This window comes from Arvicanthis niloticus, chromosome 4 (genome assembly GCF_011762505.2).
Source record: "Arvicanthis niloticus isolate mArvNil1 chromosome 4, mArvNil1.pat.X, whole genome shotgun sequence".
Taxonomy (NCBI): Eukaryota; Metazoa; Chordata; class Mammalia; order Rodentia; family Muridae; genus Arvicanthis; species Arvicanthis niloticus.
In genome coordinates, this window is record NC_047661.1 from 131,601,678 (window position 1) to 131,620,290 (window position 18,613).

The window sequence follows — 18,613 nt, forward strand, 5'->3', positions numbered from 1 at the left end:
TACTGTTGCCAAGGTAGATGACTCTCCTGCTCCATGTTAAAAACATGGAAATGACTGAAGCTGTGGTGAGGAGAGCTACACCGAGTATACCACACATGAAACAAATCAGAGAGAAATAGGGCTGCTTCCTGTATAGGAAAACTGTAAAAATCTTTTAAAAGATTCTTGTTGTCATCCCATATTATGTAAACCACAGTCTGAGTTTAAAATTTATTCAATTAATATTTTGCCTTGTATTAAGTATAAAATACATTTCTCTCAAGGGATAAAATAAAATGATATCCAAACTCATAACATTACAATTCTACCCAACTTAGTATTAATTAGTAGAAGGATCAATGAATGAATGAATGCTCTTCCACTCAATTTATTGCTAGAAAGATGATAGATACATGATTGATAGTTAGATAATAGATGTTAGGTGATAGGGATAAACAGATAGATAAATAGATAGATAGATAGATAGATAGATAGGTGATAGATGATAGATAATTGATAAGTAGGTGATAGATGATAGATACTAGGTAGGTGATAGATGATAGATAACTAGATAGATGATAGATTGATTGATAGATGAGAGATAAATAGATAATAGGTAATAGATGATAGATACATGATGGATAGATGACAAATGACTATGATGACATAGACACAGACTGGTAGAAAGTAGGGCAGATTGGGGAGGATGAAATTATAGTACAATCTGAGACAGACTTTGTTCTTAGAAGTTCCTCAGATATTTGAAGGCTCTCAGATTATCAGAACCAGAGTGACTGGTAGAAGTTGGTACACACATTAGGTGTGCTGGCTCACACGTGTGGAACCTCTGCTTGGACAGCCCTCTTCCTCCACTATTACTCAGTGTGGTGCTGTTCACCAGCTGAAGGTGATGCCAAGTATAAAGTACCTTAGTTTTACTTGTTTCCCTTCATAATCTAGCTCTGTCATCACCTAATGCTGGTTCCTGCAGTTAGTCTCACATTGATAACTTCTTACTTTTTTCATTACTTCAGAATCTGGTAACAGAGAAAAATGAACAACTCAGAAGTTCAATAGTTATCATTCAGAAGTATAATACTGAGAGCACATCACACATAGATAACTTTGTAAGCAAGACTCAAATTGTTATTGAAAATATTGTTATGTATACCCCCATATTAGTATCGATTGTTTTTATTAATTACATCAAATTCATTAAATTTTCCAACATAGTTTATAAAAAAGTATTTTATGAAGTTTTTTTGTCTTCTTGTCATTGACAAATGTTAAATCTTGCCACCTTCTTAAATGTTAACTCCATTCTCATATCAGAGCACATAGAACTTCAGCCAAGTTCCAGTGAAGCTGCTTTGTTTTCATTACAAACTGCAATGAATCCTGGATGCATGTGATACAGCAATAATTGTTTGAACTGTATCACATATAACTCCTGTCTCCTTTTCCAACTTGAAGTTTTGAAACAGTTTGATAAACTGAGTTGTAATTTTAATCCTGTTCCTTTGATGAATTCTTTTAGAGGTAGTATTTTTTTTTATTAACAACCAATATAGTATTCTCAAATAATGTTTATTTCCTACATTCTCTTCTAGAAGTTTTAAAGTTTAAGCCTTTACATTTTATTTTTTTTAAATAGATATGTGCATTCCTCTGAGTTGTCTCATTTCCTCACTACCATTTAAGATATTTCTTTCTTCATTTCTTATTGTTTTTATTAAACTGCTTTTTTCTCAAATAAAAATGGCTTTATAATAGTTTTATCTTTTTATGTGTTTGCATTCTACTTTGAAAGAATGGATTGTTTTTATGGGGAAAAGATGATTAAAATAAAATGATAGCTTACATAGAACAAGTTTCCTTTCAGCTTAGACATTTAACTTGAGGGCACTATTTAGTAATATAATGTCCGCTCTCCATTGCTTTTCTGGTTGATGAATTCAGGAGAGCAGGTGAATTCTGTGCAGCTCTAGAAAAGCAGGCTCACTACTAAAACTGCCACATCTCTCTCACTCATGTTTTTGCAGTCTCTTTATCAGTGACAGGTCTATGTGTCATTACTTTACTGGCCATATGTGTATTTGTATCAGAGATTGTGACCCTCAATATTTACTTCCAGTTGTCAATGATAAAATTGTTGTTGGCTGGCACTGAGATAATCTGGATTTCCATGTGCCTTGGTTTTGCCTTTATTACCATCCATGAGTGTGTGATAACCTCTAGTTCCTTTGAATGTAGTATTTAAAATCAGACCACCAGGAGCAGGCCTGACATTTTTCTATAAACCCTTGTTCCTCCCACATGCTGATGCTGTGGTGCTCACATTCTCGCTAGCCTGTGGCACTTCTCAATCAGACTTTCTCCCTCAGTTACAAGACCACAACATGGCAGGCAGAAGGATTGATACATGATAAATAGATGATGAAATATTTATAAACAGAATATAAGTAAACATATAATGGGTAGATTGATGATGAAAATAGATGATTGGTAAATAGATAGGTATGTACATACATGCATGCATGGCTTCATAGGTACATAGATGTTACCTGATAAAAGATAGATGATGACAGATGAGAAATGCAAATGATAGGTAATAGATGGATGATAGATACATAGGTATATAGATTCATAGATACATACATATCTACGTATGTACATAGATAACACATAGATACTAGTTGGATTATAGACAGATAGAGTGGATGATAGAAGACCGATGGATGATACATGCAGGTACCCTTATGGTACATTTGTTCTGCAGGTCACAGAGCCTTCCTGCTGTTAGCTTTACCTCTAATTATACAACTTACTTCTGAACTCTAGGATCTACAGCGCAGGAGACGTATAGAGTGAAGAATATTGATTCTTGCTTTCCTAATGTAATTAATCCTCAACCTGCATCACAGCCATCCCCACACATAGCTGAATGGCTGTGTTTTTCCCCAAAATCCAGATAGATGGGATTCCTCTCACATCTTATTCTGTAGAAATTTTCTTAGAGTTCACTAGTTTTGTCAAAATTATCTTTAATTTTTCAAGAAGAAATTGGATCCTTCATTCTAAAATATGATTTTTATTCCACTATCTAAAACTTAAGGAGTGTTTAATAAAATACAAGAACGTTTACAAGTTCATTATTCTCGAAGGACCACTGAAAAAGTCATAAAATGTCTGATAATAGTGTACCTCTGTGTCCTTTGAATAGAGTTTGCACACATCAAACAAAAGCAACAGGATCGTCTCAATTAAAAGATAAAGATTTTGCTCTTCATTTTCAATTGTGTTTTGAAACCTTATATGAAGGTCTAAATTATTTTGATTATTCTAAAAAAAATAGATTGTCTTAGAAAGGAAATAGCTCATGGCTTTAATCTGCCTCTTCTATCATCCAACTGTACTGCTAAATTCCTTTCTTTGATTTTATTTCTTCACCCTTAATTAGAAGGGATTATGACTAGACATTTTATAACTTTATTTTGAACTTTAAAATCCCTTGATTCTGTCTTTCACTGGAATTTTCAAGGCTTTCAGCGTGCTATCCCAGAGGGATCTCAATTCTCTTGCCACCCTTCTTCCCACCTCATCAGACCTGAGCCTCCTGAATGTTACATGTGGGCTTCCCTTTCTCCACCTACCTTCCCTGCTAGCTAAGCCCTCTGGGCTAAGCCAAGATGCCTGAGCAGTCTGCTATCTCAAGGAGACCTCCATTCTCCTGCCACCTCTGCTCCACCTCCATCAGACTTCTAAATCATACAGGTAAGCTTCCCTTCCCCCACCTATCTTCCCTGCTCTATGAGCCATCTGAGACAATCCTAGCCGGTCTGAGCACCTGCTAGCCCAGGGTTCCTTCCATTGTCCTGCTACCACCCTGCCCACCCTCATTGGACCTGAGGTTCTTAAACCACACAGACCTGTAGGTCCAGACCATACAGCCCAAGGATACCCATCAGAGATCTGCCACACCAGGACCATCAAGGTTAACTACCCTGTAGCAGGAACAGCATGGGGTCACCTCTATATAAATTCCAGGAAGTACAGCCACAAAAGCATCTCCTGCAGGAGGACCAAATTGAGTACTGGTTGAAACATCAAAGATTTCTGGTGCAGACAATGGCAGCCAATGTGGAGCTGCTGTTTAGAAGAGATGCTTTCTTGGGACCAATCATACAAGAGAGGAGGGTATTAAAGGACCTTACAGCAGTGTTCAGATGAGCTTGCTGCAGCTTTTCTCACCTGCTCCAGGAGTCTGTGTCCTTGATTCTGCACCACTTCACCTCCAACCTTCAGGGACAGGTAGGGTCAGTCAGTGAGCAGTCTAGGGCACAGGCAACATAACCCCTCCCAATACCTACTACAAGAACATCCAGGACCAAAACAATCTAAATGGCTAAAGGACCTCAAAAGTACACAATCAACAAAAGCCAGGGTAATATAACCCCTCCAAAGTACAGCTACCTCACTACAATAAGCCCTGGATATCCTAACAGAACCGAAAACCAAGAAAATGACCTTAAATCTAATCTTATAAAGATGATAGAGGCCTTTAAAGAGGAAAATACAATCAAACAAGTAGAGGTCTTTAAAGAGGAAACAAATAAATCCCTTAAATATATAGAGGAGAATACAATTAAACATGTGAAGGAAATAAATAAAACTGTGAAAGACCAGAAAGTAAAGATAGAAGCAATAAAAAAATAATACAAACTGAGGAAATCCTGGTGATGGAAAACCAAAAGAAGAGAACAGAAACAACAGATGCAAGTATCACCAATAGGATACAGGAGATGGAAGAGAGGATCTCAGGCATAGAAGATAGAATAGATTGATGCATCAGTCAAAGAATATGTTAAACCTAAATAAGTCCCTGACCAAAACATCTCAAATGGGATACTGTGGAAGGACCTAATCTAAGAATAATAGGAACAGAAGAAGGTGAAGAGTTGCAGCTCCAGGGCCCAGAAAATATTCTCAACAAAATCAAAGAAGCACACTTTCACAACCTAAAGAAACAGATGGCTGTGAACATACGAGAATCATATAGAACACTAATTAGATTGGACCAGAAAAGAAAAGAAAATCCTCCCACCGCATAATAATAAAAAAACGCAAAATCTACAGAACAAAGAAAGTATATCAAAAGTGGCAAGGGGAAAGCCCAGGAAACATACAAAAGCAGACCTATCAGAATTGCACCTGACTTCTCAATAGAGACTCTAAAAGCTAGACAGCCCTGAACAGACATCGTGTAACCTCTACAAAAAGTCACAGATACCAAACTAGACTATTATACCCAAAAAACCTTCTCAATCACCATAGAAGGAGAAAAGAAGATATTTCAGACAAATCCAAATTTAAACAATATCTCTCCACAAATCCAGTCCTGACAGAAAATACTAGAAGGAAAAGAAAAACATTAACCCACAGAGGATAACTACATCCAAGAAAACACAGGAAATAAATAATTCCATATCAGCAAAAAGAAGGAAAGCGACACACACACAAGCATACGCGCACACACACACACAAACACCACCAACATAAAAAATAACATGAAATAACAATCACCGCTCATTAATATCCCTCACTATCAAGAACTCAATTCCCCAATTTAAAAAAAGAAAAGAAAAGAAAAAGCACAGTCTAACAGAATGGATGCAAAAACAAGAACCATCACTCTGCTGCATACAAGAAACAAACCTCAGCAATAAACACTGACATTACCTCAGAGTAAAATGCTTAAAAAGGTTTTCCAAGCAAATGTATCCAAGAAGCAAGTTGGAGTAACCATTCTAATATCTAATAAAATAGACTTTCGACCAAAATTAATAATAAGAGACAGGGAAGGATACTTCATACTCATCAAAAGAAAAATATACCAAGGTGATATCTCTATTCTGAACATCTATGCTCCAAAGACAAGCAAACATTTGTAAAAGAAACATTGCAAAAGCCCAAATCATACATCGAACCCCACACATTAGTAGTGTGACACTTCAACACCCCACTTCTACCAATTGACAGGTCACCGAGACAAAAACTAAACAGAAAAATAATGAAACTAACCGACATTATGAAAAAAACAATGGGCCTAACCAAAATATTCTATAGAATAGTTCACCAAACCCCTAAAGAATATAACTTTTTTCTCAGCATCTTCTATGGATCTTTCTCCAAAATGGCCACAAAGAAAGCCTCAACAGATAAAAATTTGAAATAATGCCTTGTATCTATCTTATCAGACTACCATAGAGTAAAGCTAGACTTCAACAACAGAAACACCAGAAAGCCTTCACACATGGAACCTGAGCAACTCTTTACTCAATGATATCTGGGTCAGGAAAAAAACTAAAGACTTTCTAGAATTCAATGAAAATGAAGGCATGGCACACACAAATTTATGGGAAACATGAAAAACAGTGCTAAGAGGAAAGTTCATAGCACTAAGTACCTCCATAAAGAAATTAGAAAGTTCTCATACCAGTACCTTATAATCAGGTATGGAGGAAGAGACAGGAGAGAAACACTGAGAGCCAGCAGAATGAATAGAAATATGCAACTATAAGGGGTGTACAGTGGGGGGACCTGCTAGAAAGTTCTAGAGACCTGGAAGGTGACCGACTATCAGGACTCAAAGGGAGGGACCTTAGATGAAATGCCCAACAGTGTGGGGAGAGAATTTGTAGAGTCTACATCCAGTAGAAAAACAAGGCATCAAGTGGAGGGATGGGGTTGTCATTCTACAGTCAAAAACTCTGACCCAGAATTGTTCCTGTCTAAAAGAATTGCAGGGACAAGAATGGAGAAGAGAATGAGGGGAAGGAGGCCCAACTTGGGATCCATCACAAGGGTAGACTCCAAGGCCTGACACTATTACTGATGCTATGGTGTGCTTACAGAAAGGAGCCTAGCGTGGCTATCTTTTGAGAAGCCCAAAACATAGCTGACTGAGACAGATGAGAATACTTATACCAAACAATTGGACTGAAGTCAAAGACCCTTGTGGTTGAACTATGGAAAGGCTGGAAGAAGATGAAGAGGAGGGCAACCCCATAGGAAGACCAGCAGTCTCAACTAACCCTGACCTGTGAGATCCCTCAGACACTGAGCCACCAACCAAGCAACATATATAAGTTGGTCTGAGGCCCCCAACACATATACATACATCAGAGGACTGCCTGGTCTGGCTTCAGTGGGAGATGTGCCTAACCCTTGAGAGAGATCAGGCCTCAGGGAGTGGGGAGACCTAGTGAGAGGAATAACCTCTTGGAGAAAAAATGGAAAATGACCATATTGTAAAATTTAAAAAAAAGTACACCTAAAGGCTCTAGAAAAAAAGAAGCAGATATGTGAAAGAAGAGTAGAAGGCAGGAAATAAAGGCAGGGCCAAAAGTTAGAAACAAAGAAAACAATAAGAAGAATCAACAAAACTAAGAGAAATTAGGAACTTGTTTCTTGAGAAAATTAACAAGATAGACAAATGTTTAGCCAAAGTAACCAAGAGACAGAGAGACAGTATCTAAGTAAACAAAATCAGAAATGATAAGTGAGATATAACAATAGACACTGAGGATATTCAAAGAATTATTAGGTCTTATTTCAAAATTTGTCTCCACAAATAATGATATGGGCAATTTTATAGAAAGATATCACTTACCAAAGTTAAATCAAGATAATCTATAGTATTTAAACAGCCCTATAGCCACTAAAGAAATAGAACTAGTCATTAAAGTCTCCCAATCAAAAAAAGCCCAGGGCCAGATGGTTTTAGTGAAGAGTTCTGTCCGACTTTCAAATAAAGGCTAATACCAATACTCCTCAAACTATTTCACAAACTAGAAACAGATGGAACACTGCCAAATTCATTCTATGAGGGCACTGTCACACTGATAACTAAACCACACAAAGACTCAACAAAGAAAGAGAACAGTTAATAAATGGGAACGCATGAAACTGCAAAGCTTCTGTAAGGCGAAAGACATTGTTGATGGAGACATATTGGCAGACTACAGATTGGGAAACAGTCATCACGAAACCCTACATCTTACAGATGGCTAATGGCCAATATTTACAAAGAAGTGAAAAAGCTAGACACCAACAGCCCAAATAGCCCAAATTAAATATGGTGTAGGGAGCTAAACAGTGAATTCTCAACAGAGGTGTCTCAAATGGTAGAAAGGCACTTAATGAAATGTCCAAAGTCCTAAGACATCAGGGAAATGTAAACCCAAACAACTCTGAGGTTCCATTTTATATCTACCAGCATGCTGGCAAGGATGTGGAGTAAGAGGGATATTTTTTCATTGCAGGTGGGAGTATAAACTTTGACAACCACTTTGGAAATCAGTTTGGTGGTTTCTGAGACCTAGCTTCACAAATACTTGAAGTTCCAAGATGGGGGGATACCCAGGTGGTCCCACCAACTCAGAGGAGAAGAGGGGATGGAGAAGGATTGTGAGGGGGTGATCAGGAGGGGAGCAGTGAGCTTAATATAAAGTGAATAAGTAAAAAGTAAAATTAAATTTGAAAGAAGAATATACTTAGGGGTTAGGCTGGTTTAATAAAGTGGTGTTTGTAGGAGCTCCTTCAAGACCTATGAATTCAGTAGCCTTGGGTGATGAGCCATATTTCTACTACAAGGCATGATTTTCTTCCTATTCAGTGAGTCTTCAGTTCAACTAGAGACCTATTGGCTACTGCCAATGTATGTGTAGCAGTACTGTTCCCTTGGGTTTAGTGTGTCATGCTAGTGACAGCTGTGGTTTGCAAGCTTTGTAGGACTATTGGTGGCTCTCCTGCTTTGGAAATCTGCATGACACCTTCTGGTATCATGAGAGCTAGTCCTCATGGTGCAGGTGATCAAAAAACTTCCAGCTCAAGGTCTCTGGAACCTGTTTCTGAAGTACATAGCTTCCAACTTAAGAGGGTGAACCAGAGACAGTAGCAATAGGCTATAATTTTGGGAGAATCTCTTGGAAAATTTTTATCAACAACTCAAAAATGACTTCTTATTCCTGGTACTGAGGTTTTTGTTAAGTGGCCTTTGACTCTTTGAAGAAGCACTGTCATTCCAGATAAGGACATTTTAGCTAATATATATTAGGTATAATATTTCATATTATATTGTATTTTATATGTTTAGTTAATAAATATTTAAATATATATTTAGTTAACATATTATTTATATATTATATATATGTATATATACATACACACACATGCACGCGCGCACACACACACACACCCTGGGGATATCCTGCTGAGTTAAAATGTCAGATGAGGTCCCTACAGCTCAGCAAGATGCCTCTTTCTCTAAACCATGCACTGGTAAATCATGGACCTCACATTTAGAAGAGAAAATAAGTGGAGGTAATTTTTTGCACCTTTCATTTGCTGTCAATTATACTTGCATGAATGTGCTGGCATTTTCTAATCTGATACGTCATGCCTGCTCTTGCCAGTGAGCAAACTGCTCCCACAGTGCGAATTAGAGCTTGAGAGACATCTCCTCTCTGTCCATTGGGACGTCATTTAGCACATTGAAGTGGCAGTTTATTAAATAGTTCCCCCGTGGACTGGAAGGAAGAATATTTCTCCTGAACATCACCGGCTGTTTCTTCTGAGTAATGATTTGATAAGTGCTGACTCATTCTCCTTACCTCTACTAAATGGATCAACTTTTCATAAAAACTCACAGTGAGTATTTTCTATAAGTTGTAATCAATTATGTAAACTCTAAAAACTAATTACTTTAGGTCATTTACATTATTTATTGTTAATTAGGATACTAAGTCAATATTGAGTAATTTATTACTTTTCAAAAAATAATCTAGGAATTCATGAAAATTTTAGATCAATATTAAATTTCAATAACACTCATTCCAAAAGCTCTAAAGTAATTCACACTTTCATTTCAAATATGGCATATGAAGTCCTCATTAACTGATATTATTAGAGCAAGCCATTTTTAGCTGAAACTAATTTGTTAATTACACAAGAATAAGTAATAAATTTACTGACAAATTATTCATTGCTTCATGTTTTAGACTGAATACTAGCATCATATTTAATTTTAATATATCCATTCCATAAAGGTAAACTTACAAATTTAGCATGTCGTTTATACAGGCCAACATCACACTAACTGATATTGATGACAGAAGATTTTTGAATCTGTAGTGAATCCAGAGAAGAAACATTTTTAAATAACAAGGAAATTTTAATTTCTTTCTTTCTTTTTTTTTTAAAGAATTTATTTATTTATTTTGTGTAAGTACACTGTAGCTGTCTTCAGACACCCATATGAGGGCATCAGATCTCATTATGGATGGTTGTGAGCCACCATGTGGTTGCTGGGATTTGAACTCATGACCTCTGGAAGAGCAGTCAGTGCTCTTAACCACTGAGCCATCTCACCAGCCCCCAAAATTTTAATTTCTATGTAAAAATAAAGAGACTGTCTGCAGTAAGAGAGAATAAGTATATGGAAGGTAGATGATAGTCCTAGATTATAGATGATACTTGTGATAGATAGGTGATATATGGATAGATAAATGATAGGTAGATAAATGATAGATAGATGATAGATACAGATATAAATAGATAGATAGATGATTGATAGATGATAGATAGATAGATAGATAGATAGATAGATAGATAGATAGATAGATGATAAATATATTATAGATGGTCAATTTTTCAGTTGACCTGTTTTGATCTTGTCTGCTGGACCTGGGATCTGAGGATCTGAAAGAATGAAGCATACAACAGTCTGGTGAAGTGAACACTTCCATTTCAGCATTCTTTATACACAAATGCCAGGAAGCACATACTAAATATTAAGAGAACAGTTCTTTCTCAGTTCTTTCTCAGGACAGACTAATTTAAACATAGTTGACTATCATGTAGTATAGCTTATACTACATGTAAGCATGAAAGCAAGAAAGCATGAAAGCAAGGCAGAAGCCTTATCCAGATTCAGCATACACTGACCAGATTGGGTTATAAGCTATGTTCTGATATCCAACAAAAACATGTCTTATAAACCGAATGTTAATTCAGTGTTGTTTACAAGAGGCACAAAATCAAATCCAAGAACAATCCAAGGAACAAAGTACACCTGAGGTACAAGGCACTCTGCATTTTTTCTTCTCAGAGTTTGCAATGTATTGTTCACCATGGCTCATTCTTTTAACCATATTACCACAATGGATGATAAAAGTAAATAGGACAGTAGAGAAAGATACACTAGAAGATATATAAAAGATAGATAATAGATCAATGATAAAGAGGTAAGCCAAGAGAAAGGGGAAAGTTTTATGAAATCCCTAGTGGTAATTTCCATATCACATTATAGCCAGTCGTTTTGGGTGTCCCATTGCTATCATTTGTATCTTAAATATCTTCTAGTGACCACATGTTAAATGTTTGGTCCTCTGTTCTTACCATTATTGGTACAAAAGAGATATATTAAAATGTGTAGCCCAGTTGAAGGAAGTTGGTGACTGAAACCTTACACTTGATGCGAATGTTGGAACCTCAGTTCACTACTCTTTCCACTCATTAGTGCTCAGAGATCATGATGTGAGCAGCTTCCAGGGACACATGCTGCCAACATTATTTACTGCTTTATCATCAAGGAGAATGATCAACCAAGCATGGAATTAAACCTCTAAAAGAAGCCCAAATAGGATATTTATCCCTGCAATTAAATTAGCTCCCATTTCACATTTAGTTACAGTGACAGAATGATGCCTTACATGAAGACCTGGTAATGGAAAGCTGGTTGCTGGAGTTATTATGCTGCATGACATGGAAGAATCTTTGTACCGGACCAGCAGGAGTTTGGGCAGTTTGGAGAGGTAGGTTAGAAGCAATTCAACTCAACACACTGAAAGGCAAACTTAATATACAATTATGCTGGACATTATGATACTAGAGATGGCAAGAATGCAAACAGGCTTCAGAATATGGTGATCTTGGATATTTGACCAAGGGATGTCCTTTTCATTCCATGGCAGAATTACAACTAAATTGTTATAGTGTCTGAGACATCATGAAAGCTGGGTTTTAAGGTGATATACTGATTAATCTAGAGGATGAAATTTCAAATAGCAGTGCACTCAACCTGTTGCCAAGAATGTATGCATTGATGTCTGTGTTTAGCTTGATTTATAGAAAGAAACAAGATTAAAAATAAGCAGAGGAAAGACACTTGGAAATGTTGTTTGGCCAGAAAAGAAACATGTAGATGTTTTAGCCCCACTAAAAGAAGCCTAGATTTCTACAAAATGACACAAGAAAAATTTCAGGGCATGTCATAGAAGAGTTAGTCAATATCTATCATTGGTTTAAAAAGTCTGAAGTATAAATTTGTTTAAAAAGCTCACAAAGGAAGAGAAGAGTCTGATATAAAGTCCTGAGGCACCCTGGTTATCCAGGCTCTGCTGCAATGTGTAGGTACTGAGAGGTACCCACTGGATTCAGCATTACATTTGTGGCATTACCTCTGTAGATATGCAGATGTGGTGGTTACAAAGTGACTGAACTGTCCACTGATATTCTAAGGATAGTTGTGAGGCCACACTGTGTGCTATCTTCCAAGTTGCAAGCATCCAATGATGAAATAGCATGTGAAGCTCTGAGGTTGAAGTCGATCTGCAAGGAAGAACCAGGATGTTGTTTGTGTGTGGAGCACAGAGAACTGTGGAAGGGAGTTAGGGGCAAGGAACAGAACCATCCCAGGGAAAGGCATGTGGTGTGCAGTAGGCAAGGTTTCGATGTGGGCCTCTCAAAGGCTTTGGGGCTTACGATGAGTCACAGCAGGATCGCACCTGGTGTTCAGGATGGCAGGCTTAAGAAGATCTGGATTGGACGGCTGCTCTGCTGTGATTCTGATTCCACCATATCATCCCCGGACTGCACCTTTGTGAATGTCGATATAAACCCCATATAGCCATTTCTTGAAAGTGTGTGATTGATTATTGGTTTCCACAGAGGCTCACAGCCATTTAACAGGAGACTTCGAATTTAAACATTTGATAAATGCATAAAGCGATAAGACTTGAGGAATACAAGAGACAGACTACAAACATTTGTGTATTGTAAAATTCTCACGAGCCTGTGGAGCAGGTGGAGTGGGGAAACACTATATCCAGGTCATAGTGATCCCTAAAGACTATATATTAAAAGCTCATTTAGAAGCTCATGGTTTTGCTGGGAGGTGGAAAATGTATAAGAAAGAAATGAAAAAAATCACAGTTGTAAGGGAAGAACGCCCCTGCTAAGCAGCACTTCTAAAGAGCTTATGGAGACATAATCATAGAGAAAACGTACAGGAATCTTGAATCAGGACATAAAGCTATCTGAATTTACATACCATATGATCAGCCATAGAGAAAATTTGAAAGAATTTCTGTAAAGTTCCTGGATTCAGTAAACAATTATGGTAAATGAGTGGGCTAACTTTGATATAAAGTCCATAACTATCTTATACTAGCAACAGAGAACTGAAAGTGATGACATATGGCCATTGGTTTCAGCACACTCTCGTTGACTTCAGCACACCCTCTGCCTCAGTTAACATGTGTTGCTATAAATCTAATGAAGCATGTATAAAACATGCATGTATGTATACATATATAATTGCCAATCAAAGATACAAATGTAACAAAAACACTTTTTATCATTTGCATGTGCCTAAAAAGCAACTAACAAGTAACTGTTTGTTACTTGTCTGAGTAGCAAAATGGTTAATGTGGTTGCTTCTGTAACTTATGCATAGCATGACTGAAATAGCATATGCATAAAAGATAATCGGGGAAGAAATAATTAAAAAACAAGTTAGTAAAGTACATTATAGGAGAACTAAAATAATAACTGACATGTCACAGTCATGGTTTGAAAAATGTAATATTGATGTTATTTTCTCCAATTAATTTAAAACTCTGACATGGCAAGTGTCCAGGCAAAGCCAACTGCCATGTATGACAATGTGTATGGAAACTAAGCAGTCAGAATATTTAACCCAATGTTTAGACAGATGAAAGGAGTTGGTATTCTTATTCTACTTGGCTTCAACACACTACAAGCTCACTTGAACAAAGATATGTAATATTGGGAAATACTGTCCAATAACTAAGGCAGGAGGAGAAGATGAAAATAGACACAGGTGGAAGCAAAACTGGGATTTTCAACATAGATGATGAAATAACTGGACATCAACTTGAAATACTAAGTGAGAAATTGACAATGAATTTACATCATTCATTAATTAATTAATGGGCTGAGGCAGGAAATAGGAAGTGGGCATTCCACTAGGGAAAGAGGAACTCTGGGATAGAATCAAGCAAGAGAAGAGGTTTATCCTAACTCAGAGGAGACAAACACATGACACCGAGGAGAGTTAACCAGCCACATGTCACTTGTAGAACAGAAGAAATGGTTTCATTAGTTATGAGCTAGTAGGGGAACAAGCCCAAGCTTATGGCCTAGGCATTTATTCTCTGAGTCCTTATTTCATGAGCTGGGGCATGGGTGGAAAAGCCCACCATTACAGTGCATGATTCTGTGTTTATTTGTCTTAGTTTGTGACAGTGTGTCCCTCATGCTTGCATGAGTTTCTCACTTTGATCCCAATAGCAAGTTTTCTACCTCATCCACATTTGAATTTTAATTATTTTCAAAGTCTCACAAAGTCACTCTAATCTGCTGTAGTTTTCCATTTTGTTATGTTTTATGAGGAATCAACCACTGAACTATCTTCATTTGGTATCTCATTCATACCACCTTCAATATGTGACCTGTTAGGTGGGATATTGCCTTGTTTGTAGCATAGGTAGTGAATGACACTTGAGAATCCATGCATTCAGAAGACAACTGAATATAAGCCTAGTAAGCTACACAAAGTGACAATGTGATTCCTCTTAGGTACAATGCCCAAGGCAGACTCAAACCCATATAATAACAAAATACAATAAACTAGATAAGAAGTAAACTGCCATTCAAATAACATTGTCCGGTAAAATTTAAAAATGAACGAACAAACAAACAAGATTGGAAAAATATGTGCAGAGCTTACAAGAATAAAAAGACTATTGTCTAAATATAAAGTGGCCCCTTAAAACTCAACATGAAGACAATGAACAATTTAATTCAAACATAGGCCTAAGAGCCAAGCAGACTTCTCAGCCAAAAAAACAAAAAACAAAAAACAAAAAAAAACAACAAACAAATAAACAAACAAAAAACCAAAAACCCACAGACTGCAGGTGAGCAGGAACAAAAAGGTTGACCTAAGATGCCCTAGGAAAATTCACATTATAACTCCGGGAAATCAGTAATGGACACTTCCTGAAAAGGTGGATTTAGAACAGGACATCAACACATAATGGCAGCAGGCCTTCCCATTTACTGTTCAGGGGATTCTACACAAAATGCAGCTTGATAATTAATTGATTTTAATTAGTTTACTGAAAAAATACTATCCTTACAATAAACCCAAGGAACTCTCATCTTCCATACCTGAGAAGCACACAGCTTGAAGTGGCTTCATTGGAACTCAATTGTCAAAGGATAGGAGTAGCCAAAACATCCTTCAGGGTGGGAGTGGCTTCAGCAAATGAGATACAAAGCCACCCAAAGACAAGGAGGGGCTGTGAATGAATCGAACAGTAAAGGAAGCTACAAAGCAAAACAGAATGCGAGGTGAATTCATCCTTATGAACTGCAAATGGCACCGCTGTGGTGACCAGAGAGGACAAATCGCTATCAGAAGTAGGGTAGCAATATCAAGCACCAGGAAACAAGGATTTTACAGAACAGTGGGGCTAGTCTTTATGAGACTTCAGTGGCAGCTATTTACCAGTGTCTACCTGCTACAACCATAGCTTGTATGCCATGGATGAATACATGTCAGTTTGTCAGCACAAATTCATCGAGCATCACAGGAGTCCCACACAGACACAGGATGTTCTGTCAGTCATGGTTTGCATGGTTGGTCCACGGGCTGACAAAACAGACATGCATATATTTTTACTCTTCTTTGCTGTGACTACGAATTACTTCATTTAATTTTATTAATTGAAAGCTGTCAGAGAAATACCATTAGATTAGAAAGATTATTTTAATGCTAAATTTTAAGGACAAACAATTAATATAAAAAAAAACAGATGGGGGATATTCTTTGTGATGATATGAGTCTAACCAACCCGCAGCTTGTCATATTTTAATCATTATATACCACGTTCTTAGAGTGGGCTATGTTACAAAGCACATTCCCAGTTAGCAAACCTGTCTAAAATGAGGTCACATTTGCAGTCTCACCTAGGTAAGCAGAGTTTCTCTCCCAAAACTAAAATAAAAGAGGAAATGGCCAGATCTGAGTAGAATACCATGCTGAAAGTATAAAATTCTACTTTTGAAAAAAGCATATTCACTTGGTTCTAATCACCCTGGAGACTATAATTTCTTGGCAGATATTATATTTTATGTGTTTTATTTCTTTTCAAATAAGTATATGGAATTAACAGTTAATATTTCAAGAAGCTGGCTTTTAGTGAGCTTTCTTGTTGCCTTTATGTCATAATATAATTCCAAGTATTAAATAAAGAAATAAAGTTATTAATTCAATGCACATATCAACAGTTCTTTTCCGTGTAAGAGCTATTCCTAACAGAATTTTATACATGTAGTCTTACACACACACACACACACACACACACACACAGACAGACACACACACACACACTGATCTTATAAACACATATTCAAAACCTGGTCTTGTGACTGAGGTTTTGAACTTGTATTTGAGTTTTTAAATAAGCACTGTCTATATTCATTTTCCTAAATTTCCACTGTAAGGTTCCTGATTTATTTCTTCATAATTAGAAACAATTTTATTATTAAAATTCTAAATATTGAAATACATACTATCATCATTTTTCTGCATTTAGTGTATGTTGATTTATTTTGCTGTTAACACTACACTTGTTTACCCTTCCTTTTAGTTTCCCTGACACCTTTGAACAAATTTCACAATCTGCATGTAAAAAATATATACTTGTACCCAATTTCTACCCTTTATTTGATTTAGTGTTTGTACAATTGAGTATCTAGGCAACAACTATGTCCCCTGGCACCAAATAAAATGCAGAAGATAATGGTTTTGCATGATTATTATATCCAGGGATTTGTATCATTTACATATACTGCAGATAGTGCATGTTACAATCCTGTGGCAGTGCTATCTTGTGTTCTGATGTGTTTGGCTTTGGATGTGCAAGGATGTGAAATTTATTCCTGACCAGAGTACCCTGTGAATGCTCATGTGTTTCTGAAGTACATTTACTTTTTCCCTCTGCCAAATCATTCTTAAACTGGCTTCCTATATGAGGGGAGCCAACAGAAGGCGGCTATCATCCTTGCAGCCATCTTGAGCCATATACCCTCACAAGAGACTTGTTTACAATAGCCTACAACAGCTGAGCACACTCTGATAACATCTTGTTTTAGATACCCAGGGTTTTCCCTTGGGTGTGTGAGACTTAAAGGTGTGACTTAAAGGTGTAATTTAGAAATAAGACTTAAAGGCGTGGCTTAGAAGTGAGACATATAAAAGGTGACAGGCAGACAGAAGAAAATATTTAGACACTTGTACTTGGATGAGACTTGAGACTAGAACTTGGAACTTGGAACTTGGAGGCACTAGGGACTAGGAACTAGGGACTAGGAACTCAAGACTTGGGACTTGGACTAGGAAGAGAGACTGAAGAATACACAGGATTGAATCACACTCTGTCTGGTCTCCATTCCTCGAGTCTGCCCTAACTCTCTCTCTTGCTGAACCCCTACTTGTGAACTGGAGCAGCTTGGGGCAGTGCAGGCTCTAACAATTTAGCCCCAAGGCTTCTTGCAGTGTGGGTTCCAACATTGACAGAGCAGTCCGTGACATTTTGGCCCCCAAACGTGGGGCAGCTTGGGCCACAACACCTATACCCATTATATTAATGCAAAGCAGGTGTCCATTCTTTCACTGAGGCTGAAGGCATGCTGAAAAAAAATTCCTGCAATGTCACTGGAGAAGCAGAAAACACTGTCTTTTTATTTGAATGAGTTTCATGTGTTTATTCTTAAATTTGGTGTAGCTGAATTGTCCCAGGTACACATGTGTCTGGGCTGATTACAAATAGTTGTCAGACTGCTTGAAACTTTATCATTTTGACATGGGTTATGTACCTTCCACTTCTTTATGTAGAAGCACAAACAAAATTCATAAAAACAAGTGAGATCCATTTTAGAAAGGGCATTGGCAGGATATATTCTGTTATAGAATCATTGGTTTGGCGTTTATTTGAAAATAGTTAAAGTGCATATTAAAAACACTTTATCAAACCCAAGAAATATATGATGTGTTGAACCTTGCTGACCTTTTTAAAATTCTCCATCTCAGTTGGCCAGTCATCTCAGTCCCTGCAACAAGTCACTGGACATTTTAATAAGAGGAGAAAGGAGTAGGCAGCCTCTTTGGAAACCTTGCTTCGAATACTGAAAAGGTCAACAGACTACAGTGGGGGAATGTAAAAAGGAGACAATTGCAATCTGATACCTTGATTTCATCAGG